The sequence below is a fragment of the Phyllobates terribilis genome, unplaced genomic scaffold, assembly GCF_046119375.1.
Source record: "Phyllobates terribilis strain yellow unplaced genomic scaffold, ASM4611937v1 Scaffold_1336__1_contigs__length_319888, whole genome shotgun sequence".
Lineage (NCBI taxonomy): Eukaryota > Metazoa > Chordata > Amphibia > Anura > Dendrobatidae > Phyllobates > Phyllobates terribilis.
In genome coordinates, this window is record NW_027364096.1 from 274,902 (window position 1) to 292,991 (window position 18,090).

General features: G+C 47.6%; 1 pseudogene; it reads left to right on the plus strand.

Annotated features, from left to right (window-relative positions):
• The window catches only part of LOC141244079 (translation factor GUF1, mitochondrial-like), a 63,384-nt pseudogene that overhangs the window by 19,858 nt on the left and 25,436 nt on the right, over positions 1 to 18,090 (plus strand).

The following is an 18,090-nucleotide window of genomic DNA, read 5'->3' on the forward strand; positions in this document are numbered from 1 at the left end:
GGCGTCTGATGGGGCCAGGAGACCTGCAATCTCCTGCCCTGCGGTATCTGCTGCTGGGCCTGAAGGGTCCCACAGCCTCGGACTCCGGTGTCTGGTTCCTTGTGTAGTCCAGCTAGGACGAGCTATCTCCAGCTCCAGTCCCTAGCTCCTCTCTCTTCAGTGTCCTAAACTCGACTCCTCACACTGAACTCTACTAACCCCGCCTCCAGATCCAGTTGCCAAGGGGAGGAGCTCCCCTTGCTGGCCTGGAGCCAGGAAAGTGTTGCATGTATAGTGTTCCTGACCAGGAAACCCCCACTTGCCTCCAGACATGGTATTACCTCTTTTAAGGGAAGCAACACCACTGTGGTAACCAGACCCTCTGGGGTGCCACACTCCCCCCTAGTTAATCTCAGTACTCCGGGACTGAGCATATTTTACAAGGAATACAACAGGTAACAATAAAAATAACAAGGTACATTAGAATATTTACAAGGATTACAGTCTTTTACAGGTCACAGTATAGTCTGCAACCAGGTGTCCATTCCACTGAAACAAGGTGTACTTCTTGAGGGACCCGTCTCAAACCCTCCACGGAGGCCCTGGGGTGGCTGCAGGGCATTGATGATCCGGATGTTGGACCACGTCTTCAGCCACCTCCACAGGTTTTTGTTCTGTGGTCTGGCACAAAGGGGCACTTTTATAGGTGCAACTATTCACAGGCAAAGTTTTTGGTTATTCACTGTCCATAACCTAAAAGTCTTTTGGGCCCTTTTTTGGGTAACCGGAAAAAAAACAGGTTAAATGCACCCATATAAAACATATCAAATTTTCTATACTTTAAATTTCTGCAATTTTAAATTCTCCAACGGGCAGGGGGCTGACCTTTTGTATCTCTGGTAGATCTACGGAGTACACTATCTGTCAGTGTTCTATCCTGGTCCCTTGTGTCTACCCCTGGTGTGGTGGGTTCAGTGTGAACTGCATTTTGAGGTGACACTGGTAGGTTGGGCAACTTCCTACGGATTCTCTGGGTTACCGTGGGTAAGACAGGTTCGCTACTAGCAGAGGGTTGATTCTCCTGGTCTGCTGTTGATGAAACTTCTGCCTCCCGGGCCAATTGTTCTTACAACTCTTCTGGGACTTCTGCAGCTTCCTGAGGGGCTGGTTGGAGAAAGGTGAGGACTGGCACAACAATTGCATTGTTCACTTGGGTCCACGACCGGGGAAATTCTCCGAGTACCATTTTGACCATTTCTTCCACTTCCTCTGTGGGTTGAGGGCTATCTTGGTCTTCTTTAGGGTGTTGTAATTGCTCGGGACATTTCTTCAAGTGATCTCTTGCAACTGTTGCTAATGTTTCTCCTCCATCCTTACTAATGAGACACACTTTGGTGTTATCATGACTCGAGGGTAGGATGGTGTACGGCTCTATCTCCCACTGGTCATCCAATTTGTGGAGTTGTCTCTTTCTCTTAAGGACTAGCTCTCCAGGTGACAATGGAACAGCAGGTGCGTGTTGATTGTAAGTCTTCTCTTGCCTTTGTCTTGCTTGGGACAGACTTCTTTCAACACTCTCCTGCACTTTGCGGAACTGTAGCTGCCGCTCAGTGTCCCAGTCTGCATCTGGTGAGGCCGTCTCTGTTGTTAGGACTCCCATGTCCAGGTCGATGGGCAGCTTACCAGGTCTTGCTCTCATCAGGTAAGCAGGCGTGCAGTTGGTAGAGTTCACTGGGATATGGTTGTATAGGTCCACCAGATCCGGTAGCTTTTCTGGCCACAGGCTGCGTTCTTCCAGGGGCAACGTCTTCAACAGGTCTATCACCACCTGGTTCATCTTCTCACACAACCCGTTGGTCTGGGGGTGATAAGGCGTTGTCCTGATTTTCTTGCAGCCGTACAGGTTGCAGAATTCCTGGAACACCTCCGCTTCGAAGGCTGGACCTTGGTCAGTTAGCACACGTTCTGGGTAACCATGCAGGCGGCAGAAGTGCTGCTGGAAAGCTCTGGCTGCTGTCTGAGCCGTCTGGTCCTTTACTGGCACTACTATCAGGAACCGGGAGTAGTGGTCTACGATGGTGAGAGCGTAGACATAGCCTGACCTGCTTGGGGCTAGCTTCACGTGGTCCAAGGCTACCAGTTCAAGTGGCTGTTTGGTGATGATGGGCTGCAGAGGAGCCCTCTGGCTGTCACGGTCTATTCTTCTCAGGTTGCATGGTCCGCATTCTCGACACCACCTCTCGATTGCTTTCCTCATGCCAGCCCAATAGAACCGTTCACGTAGCAGGACTTCCAGCTTCTTCCATCCGAAGTGTCCTGCTCTATCGTGGTACGCTTCGAAGACCATTGACGCATCCCACCTCGGGACTACCACCTGCCAGACCAATTCATGTGTCCGGGAGTTGATGGCTCTTCGACACAGCTTCCCTTCATAGATGAAGAGCTTGCCCTTCTCCTTCCACAGCTGTTTGGTCTCCTCTGGAGCATCTGGATCAGGGTACGAGTCAGCTCGTGTCAGCAACTCCTTGACTAGGCGGACAGCTGGGTCACTATCTTGTGTTTCTGCCCATCCATGGTGGGGCAATGCATTAAATGTGGCCTCCCTGTTGGCAGAGCACCTGTTCTTCACACAATGTGAGCGCTGAGTTATCCCATGGCGGTGGAAAGCGGGGATCTCTATCTCTTCCAGCTCCTCCGGGTCTTCTCCCCCATCTGGCAAGTTAGGCATCCTGGACAGCGCATCAGCATTTGCATTCTTGCGCCCAGCCCGGTACTTGATGGTGAACTCATAATTAGACAGTCGGGCCATCCATCTTTGTTCCAGCGCACCAAGTTTTGCAGTGTCCAGGTGCGTCAGCGGGTTATTATCCGTGAAGACGGTGAATTTGGAGGAGGCGAGATAATGCTTGAAGCGCTCTGTCACAGCCCAAACTACGGCGAGGAACTCCAACTTGAAGGAGCTGTAGTTTTCGGGGTTCCTTTCTGTGGGGCGGAGCTTCCTGCTAGCATAGGCAATCACTCTTTCTCTGCCTTGCTGTATCTGGGACAGCACCGCTCCTAGCCCCACATTACTTGCGTCTTTATGGAGTATGAAGGGTTGGCCATAGTCAGGGTAGGCCAGTATCTCGTCTCCCGTGAGAGACATTTTCAGCCTGCTGAAGGATTCGTCTTCCAGCTTATCCCATTTGAATGGAGGCTTCGGGTTTTTGGCCTTCCTGGACTGGCCTACTAGGAGGTCCTGCATGGGTGCCGCCATCTTGGTGAAGCCTTGGATAAATCTTCGGTAGTAGCCCACCAACCCGAGGAACTGCTGCACTTCCTTGATAGTGGAGGGTCTTGGCCAGTCCTTGATTACTGTGACCTTGTCAGGGTCTGGTGCTACACCTTCAGCGCTTACCACATGACCTAGGTACTGCACCTTGGGCTTCAACAGGTGGCACTTTGACGGCTTCACCTTTAGGCCAAAACCAGCTAGGGCTTCAAACACCTCTGCCAGGTGCTTCAGGTGATCTTCATAGGACTTGGAGTATACGATGACGTCATCCAGGTAAAGCAGGACTATCTCGAAGTTCTTATGTCCTAGACAGCACTCCATCAACCGCTGGAAGGTTCCTGGGGCGTTGCAGAGCCCGAATGGTATGCAGTTGAACTCGCTGAGGCCCATCGGGGTTGTGAATGCGGTCTTTTCTTTATCCGCTTCTGCCACAGGAACCTGCCAATACCCACTAGTGAGATCCAAAGTAGAGAAATAATTAGCAGATCTTAATGCAGCTAGTGACTCCTCAATCCTGGGTAATGGGTATTCATCTTTGTGTGTGATGCGGTTAATTTGCCTGTAGTCTACACACATTCTCATTGTGCCATACTTTTTCTTTACAAGAACTAATGGAGCTGCCCAGGGGCTACAACTGTCTCTTGTCACCCCAGCCTCTTTCATCTCTCGTAACATCCCTTTGGTATTTTGGTAGTGTGCAGGGGGTACAGGCCGGTACCCCTCTTTAATGGGTGGGTGGTTTTCCGTGGGGATATGGTGTTGAACCCCTTTCACCTGCCCGAAGTCGAGCGGGTGTTTGCTGAAGACCCTTTCATACTCCTGCACCACCCGGTATACTCCATGTTTTTGGTGTTGAGGGGTTGAGTCAGTGCCCACATGCAGCTTCTGACACCAGTTCTCCATCTGTCCCTTGGAGCCATTATCCTCCGCCTGTTTGGATGGAGGCAAGGGTTCCACTGTCTTTATAGAATTGTGGCTGACAGTGAATAGTTTGGCCAGGGTAGCATACCGGGGCAAATGGACTTCTTTTTCCCCAATATTCAGGATGTGGACGGGCACCCTCCCATGGCGAACATCAACCACCCCCCTGGCTGTCAAAATGGTGGGCCTACTGTTGGAGTAGATGGGCTCTACCAGGGCCTGGTAATCTCTACACCGGAGACCGATTGCTGCCCGGCACCATATCAGCATTTCACTTCTTGGGGGCATGGCAATAGGGAATGGGTCACTCATCCTGACACTGCCAATTTCACCACCAGACAGTTCTACCTGTTGTCGTCTCATCAGGGCTCTGATCTCTCTCTGCAGAACCCGCTGCTGACTGGAACTGGAGGTTTCCGCAACCTTCTGTAACAAGACAATAATTTCTGAAAGACAATTTTCAATGACATTAGTGCCTAAGGTTATCATGGGATGACTTTCTCGGCGATCAATGTCAACAATTATCATTCCTTGCGCCGGCAATTCCACTTTGCCAACCTTTATGGTCACTTCTTTAAACCCCACTTGAGGTACGGGCTGACCATTGCTGGCATAGATGCTTAACCGTTCATCTGGATGGCGGGTAATGTCCGAATCAGTCCAGTATCATTTGTAAAGAATGTAGGTGATAGTGGTCACCTGGGATCCAGTGTCCAGCAACGCGCTCATTGGAATGCCATCGAGCACGACAGGTAGGACCGGTCGTCCCCCCACATACTTGTCTCGCCAGCTGTGTGGGCCTGGTGGTCTTACGCCTGGGGGTTGGCCCTCTGCCCCAGGTTTTGCTCGTTTAAATGACAGTACCTTGCATAATGTCCTGGCTGGTGACAGCGGCGGCAGATGGGTTGTCCGTCCTGGTCATAGCGGTCACTGTTCCTCCCTCTGGTTGGTGGAATCCTCCTCTGTTCCCGCCACGGGACGTCCTCCAGACTGGAAGCCAGCTGGATCTTCTCTTTGGGGGACACCTGCAAGGACTGCACAGTTTTTGTTAGCGCAGCTACACTTTTAGTCAGTTCTTGGACCTGAAGGTGCAGGTCTGTAGACGGGGCATTGTCCAGAGTCTGTGCATCAGCTCCTACAGGCTCTGGGGAAAAGGGTACCACCTCCTGGTGGTAGGTGATTGCTGGGTGCCGGTGAGATGTAGCGCCACCTGGTGTTGACTCTCGCAGCACCCGGATGGCTCTGTCTTTAAATTGTGCAAAGTCCAGATCAGGATTTTGCAGAGCCATTATGCGTAGCTGGGTTCGGTGGGCACTGAACAGTAGACCCTCAATAAACTGCTCAGTTAACAGTCTGTTCTCATCTCGCACACTGCCGGGGTCTACCTGTTTGATGGCCCTCAGCGCCTCCTGTAGGTTTAAAGCATAGTCCCGTACACTGTCCTGCGCCCGTTGTTTGCACCCATAAAACTTCATTTTTATCTCTTCTGTAGTACGGGTGTCAAAAGTGTCCTTTAGGCGGGCCAGTATCTCTTTCACAGTCCCTTTGTCTCTGGCTGACCAGGACTTCACTTCTCTCTGGGCTGCGCCAATTAACTGACCTATGAGGATGCTCACTTTCTGCTCCTCGGACAGGGGATACACTTTAAATAAGCTGCTCAGTCTATCTTTAAAGTCACTCAAGGTGTGTGACTCTCCTGAGCACTGGGGCAACCACGCCGCCACCGGCATGGAGATTGGCATTACCGCGGCAGCGGCCGCGCCTGCGGCTGAAGTTCCCTCCATATTGGGCGTCTTCCTCCTCCCTAGTGAACCATGGCCTACCTTCTTTCACTTTGCTTCCGTAGGCCGCAGTTCCGCAGGCGATGGTCTCCTTTGAGGACCTGGCGTCGCTTGATTCTGACGTCAGTGCTCGCTGGGGCTCCTTCCAGGACCTGGCGCTGCGTCAGTGCGTGAGGCGTGGCTTGGGCTTCGCGCGCTTCCAGCGGTTATGCCCCTCTTCTTCCCGCGTGGCGATCCGGAAATGGCGGCCAATGGCGGGAAACAGCGGTAATTGGCGGGAAAACTTCACCACGGTATGCAACATAGTACGTGAAGGGGCACAGTACCCGATGGTAACGGGCACGTAATCCTGCCGACTGCGCCAAAGTTGACTCGCCCCCTGGGCCATGGGGTACCCGGATCCGGGTCTGTAGACGCTGAGGGTTGTAGTCACCGTGGCGACGACCCGGTCCGTGACCCAGGGCGGTCAAACCAAGGGTAGTCTATGTGTAAAGGTGTTTAATGTTCGACTACGCCACCTGTGGAATGCGGTCAATAGGAACTGCCGCTGCGGAACACTCCTCTGAAGCTGGTGGTATAGCAGCTAAGGTAGTGTAACTCCCCACAGGAAGAGTGTAGCTCCAGGGCAGCGAGTGTAGATGAAGGTAGCTATGGTGCAGGTAGTCAGTAATGACACGGAGTCAGATAGTGCAGTCCCAGGGTCTTTACTCGTGGCAATTATACAGGCCCCAACGGGAGTACTGGCTAGTAATAAGGGTCCGGTCGGTCTGGGAGCAAGCATAGAGTCCCCTTGGCCAGGTGGAGTTGTAGGCCTGCCGTTCTCACTATACTCTTTTGGCTATTCTGCTTGAAGCTGTGTTGTAGCCCACGTCCCTGAGTGTAACGTGCTGTGCTCACCCGTATGGCTGGCAGCTCAGGCCTTGTGGATGCCTCGCTCCTCCGTGGCGGTGCTGGTCCCTCGGTGCTGCTGAGCCTCTGGGCGTCTGATGGGGCCAGGAGACCTGCAATCTCCTGCCCCGCGGTATCTGCTGCTGGGCCTGAAGGGTCCCACAGCCGCGGACTCCGGTGTCTGGTTCCTTGTGTAGTCCAGCTAGGACGAGCTATCTCCAGCTCCAGTCCCTAGCTCCTCTCTCTTCAGTGTCCTAAACTCGACTCCTCACACTGAACTCTACTAACCCCGCCTCCAGATCCAGTTGCCAAGGGGAGGAGCTCCCCTTGCTGGCCTGGAGCCAGGAAAGTGTTGCATGTATAGTGTTCCTGACCAGGAAACCCCCACTTGCCTCCAGACATGGTATTACCTCTTTTAAGGGAAGCAACACCACTGTGGCAACCAGACCCTCTGGGGTGCCACAACTGTATCTGGGTACGATGCGCTCCAGATCAATATCATTCCTGTAGGCAAATTTAACTCCGCTGTCTGTACCTTGTCTTTTATTTTTTTTCTACAAAATTTGGCTGGAAAAGGGGCAATGTAGCAAGGAACTTACATCAATTTTTGGTGTTAAAAAAACAAAAACAAAACTATTTTGTGACGCATCATTTTTGCGCAAAAAAATGTGCAGCTTCCTATTTTACACCACTCTTGCAACTTTTAGAAATTGGGCTTGGTAAGCTACATAGGTCTAAGAACGACGGGTGACGTTAAAAGTGGATAAAGATACACGGTGGCTCAGTGGTTAGCATTGTTGCTAACTGGGTTCAAATCCCACCAAGAACAACATCTGCAAGGAGTTTGTATGTTCTCCCCGTGTTTGTGTGGGTTTCCTCTGGGTTCTCCGTTTTTCTCCCACACTCTAAAGACATACTGATAGGGAATGTAGATTGTGAGCCCCGATGGGGACAGTGATGATAATTCCTCAGTGCTTTACAGACATTAATGGCGCTATATAAGTGAGTAAAATAAATAAATAAAGATAGATAGAAGTGCTACATAAACATTTATCAAACAACACTTTGATACATTTGGCACAAATAATGGTAACACAACCACAAGCAAAACTGACCTGAGAAAGTCCCTTTATGATACAATTTTCGGAAAGAATTTGAAAGATTTAAAGCATTAGAAATGAACAAGATTATCCAATATCACAGAAAAAGGAAAAGTCTCCAGATGTCTTTATGCCGGATGCCGGTCTGTGTCCACACCTAAAGAAGAGCTGTCAAAAGAATGGGAAAGGAATCCTTTAGTAACCATAAATATCCATAGGGGTTTTGAGTGTTAAAAAAAAATGATCATATGATCAGAGAGGAGTAGAGAAGGAGATCTTGTGAGGATTGGAGGTTGCGTGCGGGTATGTAGCGAGAGACTAGGTCAGAGATATATGGAGGAGACAGGTTGTGAATGGCTTTGTATGTCATGGCTAGGGTTTTGAACTGGAGTCTCTGGGCAATGGGGAGCCAGTGAAGAGACTGACAGAGAGGAGAGACGGGGAATAGCGGGGGGACAGGTGGATTAGTCGGGCAGCAGAGTTTAGGATGGATTGGAGGGGTGCGAGAGTGTTGGAAGGGAGGCCACAGAGCAGGAGGTTGCAGTAGTCGAGGCGGGAGATGATGAGGGCGTGCACTAGTGTTTTTGCAGATTCATGGTTGAGGAATGTGCGGATCCGGGAGATATTTTTGAGTTGGAGTCGGCAGGAAGTGGAAAGGGCTTGTATATGTGGTTTGAAGGAGAGTTCAGAGTCCATGGTTACGCCAAGGCAGCGAGCCTGAGGGACTGGGGAGAGTGGGCAGCCATTGACGTTGATAGATAGGTCAGTTGGGGGGGGTTGAATGAGATGGCGGAAAGATGATGAATTCTGTTTTGTTCATGTTAAGTTTTAGAAATCTAGCAGAGAAGAAGGATGAAATAGCCGACAGACATTGTGGGATTTTGGTTAGTAAGGAGGTGATATCAGGTCCAGAGAGGTAGATCTGTGTGTCATCAGCATAGAGGTGATAATGAAAGCCATGAGACTCTGAGCTGTCCCAGGCCTAAGGTGTAGATGGAGAAGAGCAGGGGTCCTAGAACTGAACCTTGGGGGACACCGACAGATAGGGGGCAAGATGAGGAGGTGGTGTGTGAGTGGGAGACACTGAATCTTCTGTCTGTTAGGTATGAGGAGATCCAGGATAGGGCCAAGTCTGTGATACCGAGAGATGAGAGAGTTTGTAGTAAGAGGGATTAGTCCACTGTGTCGAAGGTAGATGACAGGTCAAGGAGGAGGAGGACAGAGTAGTGTCACTTAGATTTGGCGGTTAGTAGGTCGTTGGTGACTTTAGTCAGTGCAGTTTCAGTAGAATGGTGCGGTCAGAGACCAGATTGTAGGCGGTCGAAGAGGGAGCAGGAGGAGAGGTGGGAGGACAGCTCAGAATGGACGTGTTGATCCAGTAGTTTTGAGGCATAGGGGAGAAGTGATATGGGGTGATAGCTAGACAGAGAGGATGGGTCAAGGGAGGGCTTTTTGAGGATGAGTGTGTTTGAGGCATGTTTGAAGCATGAGAGGAAGACACCAGTTGTTAGTGACAGGTTGAAGAGGTGGGCTAGGGGTGGGATGAAGATAATGGTAAGGTTTGGGATGAGGTGGGACGGGATTGGGTCAAGTTTACAGGTGGTGAGGTGTGATTTGGAGAGTAAAGAGGAAAGTTGATCTTCCGTAATGGTGGAGAAGGTAGTTTTGGAGGAGGAGGGTTGAGTAGGTGTGGGGAGGGGCAGTGGGGGCTTTAGGCAAAAGCTTTGTCTGATGGTGTCAATCTTCTGCTTGAAGAACGAGGCAAAGTCTTCTGCTGAAATAAGAGGAGAGGGAGAAGGCACTGGGGGACGGAGGAGAGAATTGAAGGTGTTGAATAGTTGTTTGGGGTTGTGAGACAGGGAGGATATGAGAGATGAGAAGTATGTTTGTATTGCTGCCGTGAGTGTGGACTTGAAGGTAGTGAGGGACTGTTTGAATGCGATGAAGTGCTCATTGGAGTGGGACCTTTTCCATCTACGCTCAGCAACCCTGGAGGCCCGTCGCAGTTCTTTAGTTAGGCCGGTGTGCCAGGGTTGCCTGTTGATTGTGCGAGCTTTGGTATGTGTGAGGGGGGCGACTGAATCGAGAGCTGCAGCTGTTGTGGTGTTGTATAAAGTGGCAGCAACATCTGCATCATGTAAGGAACTAATGTCTGTAAGAGGGAGAAAGGATTCAGAGAGTGAGTGTAGGTCAAGGTGTTTGAGATTTCTGCAAGGGTATGCAAGTTTGTGGAGTGGGGATTGTTGCCCTGGAGAGGAGAGGGTAGAGAATGTAAGTAGGTTGTGGTCAGAGAGAGGGAGAGGTGAGTTAGAGAGGTTAGATAGGGAACAGAGGCGGGTGAAGATGAGGTCCACTGTGTGGCCGTCTTTGTCGGTGGGTGTGGAAGACCACTGAGTAAGACCGAAGGAGGAAGTGAGGGATAGAAGCTTAGAGGCAGCTGAGAGGGAAGTGTCAATGGGGATGTTGAAGTCGCCCATGAGGATAGTGGGGATGTCAACGGAGAGGAAATGAAATAGCCAAGTGGTGAAGAGGTCAAAGAAAGTGGTGGTTGATCCTGGGGGGCGGTAGAGGACAGACAGTTGGAGGATGGAGGGGGAGTAGATGCGCACGCAGTGCACTTCAAAAGAGGGGAGAGTAATTGAGGGTGGCAGTGGGATATGCGTGAAGGAGCAGCTATCTGAGAGGAGGAAACCTATTCCTCCACCGTGTTTGCCGGTGGGGCGGGGGGTGTGGGAGAGGTGGAATCCGCCGTATGAAACTGCAGCAGGAGAGGCCGTGTCGGAGGGGGTGAGCCAGGTTTCAATGATGCTCTATCCATCTTCTCTTTATTAAAGTGAACCTGTCACCTTGGAAAATGTTATGTACCTGCAGGTATAGGGTTAATCTGCAGATAAATATTGTTACAATGTTGCCCGGCCGCCTTATTGATAGTGCAGGTACCGGGAGAAAATTAACCTCACTATATCACTATATATGGGGCGACGGCTGTAAACCCGGCCCGGATTTTGATTGACAGCTTGCTCTGCACAGATGCGCTGCAGAGCCACTTAGAATCTGAGTGAAGGAGAGTAGTATGTTCACAGATAGAGAATAGGGCTCATCCACGTGCAGATCCTCTCCACGTCCGATTATATATTTGTGGGAGAAACCCTAGTGACAGCCTCATATTTCTGACATGGATCCTCTAGCACTATTTGTGAAACTGCGGCTCCCAGCATAACTTGATGAGAGACCGTCAGCCTGCTGGGACCTGTAGTTTCACTACAGCAGGAGTGTCACAAGCTGCAGACCTCTACTCACTCCAGCATTGGTCGGCATTTTCAGCACGTGAATGTATGCTATGCTTTCCGGAGACACAAGGGTGTAGATAATTTTATCAAACTCTTGACTGTAAGTTTGCTGAACCCTAAGTGGATTCTATTGTTCCCACAGTTTCAGTTTTGGACCATTTAAGGGGAATTTAAAGGGTTCTGGCCACTGATTTTCCTTAAAGGGGATCAGTATCCCTGTATGTCTTTGTATATACTTGATAAAGACCTATAACAGGTCGAAACGTTATGTCATGGCGGAATAAACTTTGTCTTTTTGAATTCATCACCCTGGACTGAACGTGGTTTACTTACCTTTATACCCCTTAACAGGATGTCTTATTTTTGTGTTTTAGTGCCAAGATTGAAAAGGGCAGCCCTCTTAAAGCCCTGCTGTTTGACTCAACGTTTGATCAGTACAGAGGCGTCGTAGCCAGCATCGCCCTGTGTGGAGGCGACGTGTGTAAAGGCAATTCAATCGTGTCTGCCCACTCTGGCAAGTGCTATGAAGTCAATGAGGTTGGCATATTGACCCAAGGCGAAAAACTAAGTTTTTTTTTTATAATTTTATTAGCCTTTCCCTCTGTCTTCACCAATCAGCCCTCTGTATTGATGATAAGATCAAAGATCTAGACAGGGATTGTCTCACGCTGCATCTCCTTCCTGATTGTATCACTGAGAAGACAGAAGCTGCCCCATCCCATTCTCCAAGAAATGCAGAACCCAATGCATCTGCTGTCCGTGATCTGCTTATTGTCAGAGGACATCATTAGGGACTGCATTTTCTCATTGCTTAAGAAATTGTTGGGGGATCCTGCTAATCGCTGAATAATAAAACTGCAGCAACGCTCCATTTAAAGCAGTGTTTCCCAAACTCCAGTCCTCATGGCCCCCAACAGGTCAGGTTTTCCCCCCAACAGGTCATGTTTTCAGGATTTCCTCAGTATTACACATGTGATGAAAGTATCATCAAGAAATCAGGAATTCTCTCACCTGTGCAATACTATGGAAATCCTGAAAACATGACCTGTGGGGGGCCGTGAGGACTGGAGTTTGGGAAACACTGATTTTAAAGGGACTGTCAGCACAGACTGGCTGTTGAAACCAAGCACAAGCGCTCCGTGGATCACGGCGTTGGCCAATCATTTATATACACCTTCCCACCTGCTTGTTTTACCTCTGTCTCCTTCCTTCTCTGGTTCTATGAAGCCAGAGCTGTCAATCAAAGAAGAGGAGGGTGTGGATAGAGGGAAAACAAGCAGGTGGGAAGGTGTATATAAATGATTGGCGCCGCCATGAAGCAACTAGAGTTGGGACTTAGTTTGAACAGTCATTCTGTGCTGACAGTCCCTTTAGGTGGACGAGATCCAGATGCAGCTCATTTCACCGCGTAAGGCTGTGTGCCCACTGTGCGTTTTTAAGCTTTTCCGCAGCCGCAATTCCGCCGCAGAAACGCTTAAAAAACGCTTGGTAGAAGGTCTGCAATGTTCCCCAATGATGATCCGCATGTGCTGTGCACATGCTGCGGAAATTTCTGCTGCGGATTATCATTTCGGAAAAATCCGCAGCACTACCAATTATTTTGCGTAAGCGCGGCGTTTTTGCCGCCATTGACGTGCATTGAATCGCTTAATATCCGCATGACTACATGTGCACATGCGGATATTAAGCGATTCAATGTGTGGATGGTACCCGGGTCTGGTGAAGAGGAGACTCTCCTCCAGACCCGGGTACCATTAGTACCTGTAAAAAAAGAAAAAAGAATTTAAAATAAAAAATAAACCTTATACTCACCTTCTGATGGCCCCCGGTCTCCTTATTGATGCGTCTTGGCTCCCCAGCGGCTCGCGATGGTCTAAAAGGACCTTCCATGACGTCATTTAGTGATGTAACGGGTCACATCGGATAAGGAGACCGGGGGCCATCGGAAGGTAAGTATAATGTGTTTTTTTATTTTTTACCATTTTTATTCTTTTTTTTTAAACTAACTTGGTCACACTATAATAAAAGCCGGTTGCATGGATTTATATAGTGTGACCAAGTTGTCAAGCACTTTTCCAAGTGATGTTAAAATCGCTTGGAAAGCGCTTGATAACCCGCATGCGAAATCACATGTGCAAAACGCGTGAAAAACTCTTGTCCCTGGCCGAAAAAAACGTATGTAAAATCCGCGTGTGTTTTTTCTGCCAGGGAGATGCAGAAACGCTCAGGAAAAATCCGGAGCATTTCTGCATCGTGGGCACATAGCCTTAGAGTGCCGCTGTGCAGGCAAAGAAAGCATCCCCCTCTTTCTGAGAATAAGTGGGGTACGGCTCCCCATCAGTTATAAAGCCATGTCATATCATCAATCATATGAGTGTTATGTGGCAATGGCATTGTCTTGACAGCCAAGGATCCTACTGAAGGCCTCCATGTCTTCCATGATTGTACAATTATGAAGCCCATTCCATATCCGGATTTAATATCAGATTGGTAATTTTACTCTACACTGTAGCGGTAAAGCGATTGTATGTTTTCGGCGACCTGAGCCTGCAAAGTTAAATTCTCCCGTTACATCATTTTTGGCTTCTCCACATCTGTTTGTGTTAAAAGTAAAAAAAATATCTTGTATAAATCCAATCGTGTGGGTGATGGAATGAAAAAGATGAAACGGCAGAATCTCTGGATTTTTTTTTGTTCACTTTGCCTCACCAAGAAAAGTAATAAAAAGAGATCAGAAAATACTTATAAAAACTACAGCTCTAACTGCAAAAAAAAGCCCAGATACAGCAAATCTACTGGAAAAAAAAGAGATTAAAAAAATTGTAAAAGTGACGATTATCCCACATGCACTTTGTCACCCAAGGATCTGCATAAACTGCAGCCGGCCCATCTCAGCACCACTTCTTCTCTTTGTTCTTTTTTCTTATGGCATTCTGTGCCTTTTTAAAAGGGTTTTTTCATCATTTTTTTAAAGTAATTTTTTCCAAAGCATTTCAAATTGTGTATGACCCTGTGCAGGATATAATAGACATTTTAGCACACTAGGAATATTCTTTTAGTGCCACTAGATGGCACTCTAATCCTGCGTCCAGTAGTGACGCTCCTGTTGGTGCTGCTTTCTATGAAAATACATGTATGTTTGGTGCCCAGGAGAGTGCAGAGCGAAAAGGGGATTCTGTTATTAAAGCAAATAAAATGTCAATATTGTGTTATGGAAAGTTCTGAAAATTAAAATACAATTTTGTGTTTTTATTGCCATTCAATACAAATCTGTTGTGGCCGCACGATGGTTCTCAGCTTGTTACAGTGCGATTAGTAGAGCTCTCTGATGTGGTATTTAGGCTCTGGGAAGTTATCAACAAATATGTTGCTGGATCCAAATTAGTTTTAGATCCAAAATTCAGTGTTGACTAATCTCACAGCATTTCTGACTTAAATGAATGTAACTTGATGAAATACTATTTTGCTGCATGCAGCCACCACCAGGGGGAGCTGTTGACATGTGATTATGTACAGCTAATATTGGACCCAACCGCAGCAGTAGAAGTCTGTCTCCAGTGAGCGCCCTCTAGTGCCAGCTGTATATAGCTGTAGTGAACACATGCAGTGCTGGGTCCCAGAGCCGTTGCTACCTTCTTTTATGGTAGATTTGTACCTGATATTCAATGTAGAATTTGAATCTGCACTAATTGTGATGTTATATTACTCTCATTGTTTCCTAGATATGCTGAGCAAGTAGGTTATCTAATCGCTGGGATGAATGACGTACAGGAAGCACAAATAAGAGACACTGTGCATTTACTGAAGCAGCCAGTGGAGCCTCTGCCTGGCTTTAAGCCTGCGAAACCCATGGTGTTTGCAGGTGAGTTGAACCCTAATACAAATTAAATGGTCGCTGTACTTGATCTTATTCGATAGATAATGTGCAAAATCCCTTTATGAAGTTCAATTAAGTTGGAGTTACTTTTCAGGGGTTAGATAACATAAGTGTCGGCCGCTAGGGTCTCCCTTCTGTCCAAGTGTAATTTGTCTCTAGCAGCAGAAACCCCCCTATATGGATTACCGGAAGTGGGGCTTGGCCTTTGTCTCTCTGCTCCTCCCTGTCAAACTGTATATGCAGGCATAACAGAGATGCAGCCTTTCAGTTAATTGTAGGCATCTCATTAAGCAATGGCAGAAGCAATGCATGCTGAGTAATGAGAGAAAGGATGTCCCAGGACCTATAGTGCTGACAGAATGCTGATAATGAGGAATCGTCCACTCCAAAAGAGTGGATGGCTAGTTACAGAGCATGTGTATTGGTACTGTTCCAGGACCTACTGTTTTATCTACAGTCCATTTAGAATCAAAACTCTGTTCTACATAATATTGTACATGGAACAAAGTATTATGCCAATGTAACGGCAACACACATCGAAGTCAAAATCTAAGCAGAATTACACCTATAGCCCCCTCAGACTATGCAAAACACCAATTGAGCTTGAAGAACTTCAGCTCAAGTGCTCAAAAACTGTGTAACGGGGTCATAAAGCTATTGTACAGTATACAGTATATATTTTATTAGCGTAGTATTAAACCCTGTATTACAAGAGCACTTAGTTCAAGATTCAGCCTCCAGATGGAGTGACATCAGAGATTAGACACATCTGCAAGAGCGTCCTCAACAATGAATGTATAGTCAATCACATGGACTATACGTGTAATCTATTAGTACAACAGTATAATGAGTGTTGTGTAGAGATGAGCGAACCCGAACTGTAAAGTTTGGGATTCATACCGGACACCTAGTGTCCAATGCTGAACTCCGAACACTCACAAGTTCATTTTAAGAAAGAGAGACCCCTAGCTCTTACTACGACCATTTTACAGCAGCAAAGTTTGTGTCTCCATTGACTTCTATGGGGTTCGGGTTCAAGTTCTGGTACCCGAACCGAACTTTGGACTAAAGTTTGGTTGAAAACGAAAATCCACGGGGTTTGCTCATCCCTAGTGTAGTGTGAATTCTACATATTTTGTGCCTGAGTGCCAGTATTGAGGAGAGCCTTACCCATTATGTGCCTGCCACTCTCCTAAACACGCGTTTCACTTTTATAGCTTCTTCAGAGGGACACAGAGTATACCAAACACTGCCCCCCAGGCACCAGATGTAACCCACAGTATCAATTCCTTTAAGGCTAAAGTTACAGCTATAGAATAGATTGACCTTGACAATTCAAGTGCTTTCTCGTGGGAAGTATGTGCACCTCCCGATCATTTCAGTGGAGAGCGACCATTCCCAGCCACCTCTATTGAGAATCCATGACAGGCACAGGCGCTGTACCCTCGCCTATCACACTTTAGTAATGCTTCTAATTCCTTGTAACGGCCAGGAACGCCTCCACGATTGGATTAGGAACGGTGATCACAGAGTAGATAAATGCCAGAGAACATTTATTCTGCAGCCGCATTTTTCATCCCATTAGACTCAGCCTATTTTACAGAAGCCGAGATAATTGAGGAGAGATGTAAGGAAGGAACCTCACGATACACCAGGACTAGTCAGCTCAGAGCCGTGACGTGTGGGCAAGGTTTTTGCTACATTGTCGGGAATTTAGGGAGTGCTGCAGCAAGGGGGTTGGTAATGACACGCCACCGTGATACATAATGCATGGACTGTCTCCTCTCATTTGTTCTTTGAAGCTTGTTTTCCTCGTGAGTGATGCTCGGCGCATGAAAAAAGCCCAAACAATTAACATCAAATGGGTTTTCTGCGATTTGTAATAAATATAGCAGAGAGATGGGAATCTAGGAATGATTACATATGGAATAAAAAAATAAAAGACCTTCTCAATCTCTGCCCTTTGAAAATTGCGGCTCTCACGGTCCCTGCTCACTTCCTGCAGTGACCACATCCAGTATATCATTCATATGGACACTTAACCCCTTTCTGACCCAGGGCATATTAGTACGTATCTGTGCCCTGGGCCTTATGGGCCTGATACGTATTAATACTCCCTGGCGATTTCGCCCGCACACAAGCGGTGCGGGCGAGATTGCCGCCGGGGGTCAGCTGATTGTTACAGCTGACACCCTGTGCTATGTTATCCCAAAAAGGTCAAAAAGATTATTACCTCCAATCAAAATTTATCAACACAAAAACCTCAGGCTATAAACCCACGGTTATAAGGAAGCAAAAAGAGAAAAGACTCGTAAAATAAATAATTTATTTCAATATTTTTTAAAAATACTAGTAGAAGTTAAAAAACAGGAACCTTCAAAACAGCCCACAACAAACATACATCCCTCTTGGCTATTACAAAAAATTCAATCAACACCCTATTTAAAATAATAGTATATTACATCTGTAACTAATATTGCACATGCCTTTTTAGTAAAGTGCTATAGTTGCTGAACAAAGTGTGTATACACATTTAAGGAAGCCTTCAATAATTAAAGTGCCAATGTGCACATATACACATTTAGTAAGCAGAAAAAGTGCAAAAAAGTGTACATATAAGTAGAATTCAAGGCAGTGCAGACAAATACAATAATATATATACTCTATGCAGCCTATTCACTCAAGTAGTGAAGTTAAACCTGTAAGGCGGATGCATTAGAGTAGAGACTTTTTTTTTTTTTTTCCAAGGGTTACTTACATAATGTTTGCAAAAGAAAGAAATAGCCTGGGGGGATATGCCGTTGTAAACCCCGACGACGCCCTTTCGCCTTCAGCTGACACCCTGTGCTATGTGCAGGGAGTAGTCCCGCACCGCTCCCGGCACATTAACCCCCGAAATGCTGTGATCAAAATCGATCGAAGCATTCCGGTGACAAGAGGAGGTAAGCGCTATACTTGCCTTCTCTGCTGGCGTCCAGGG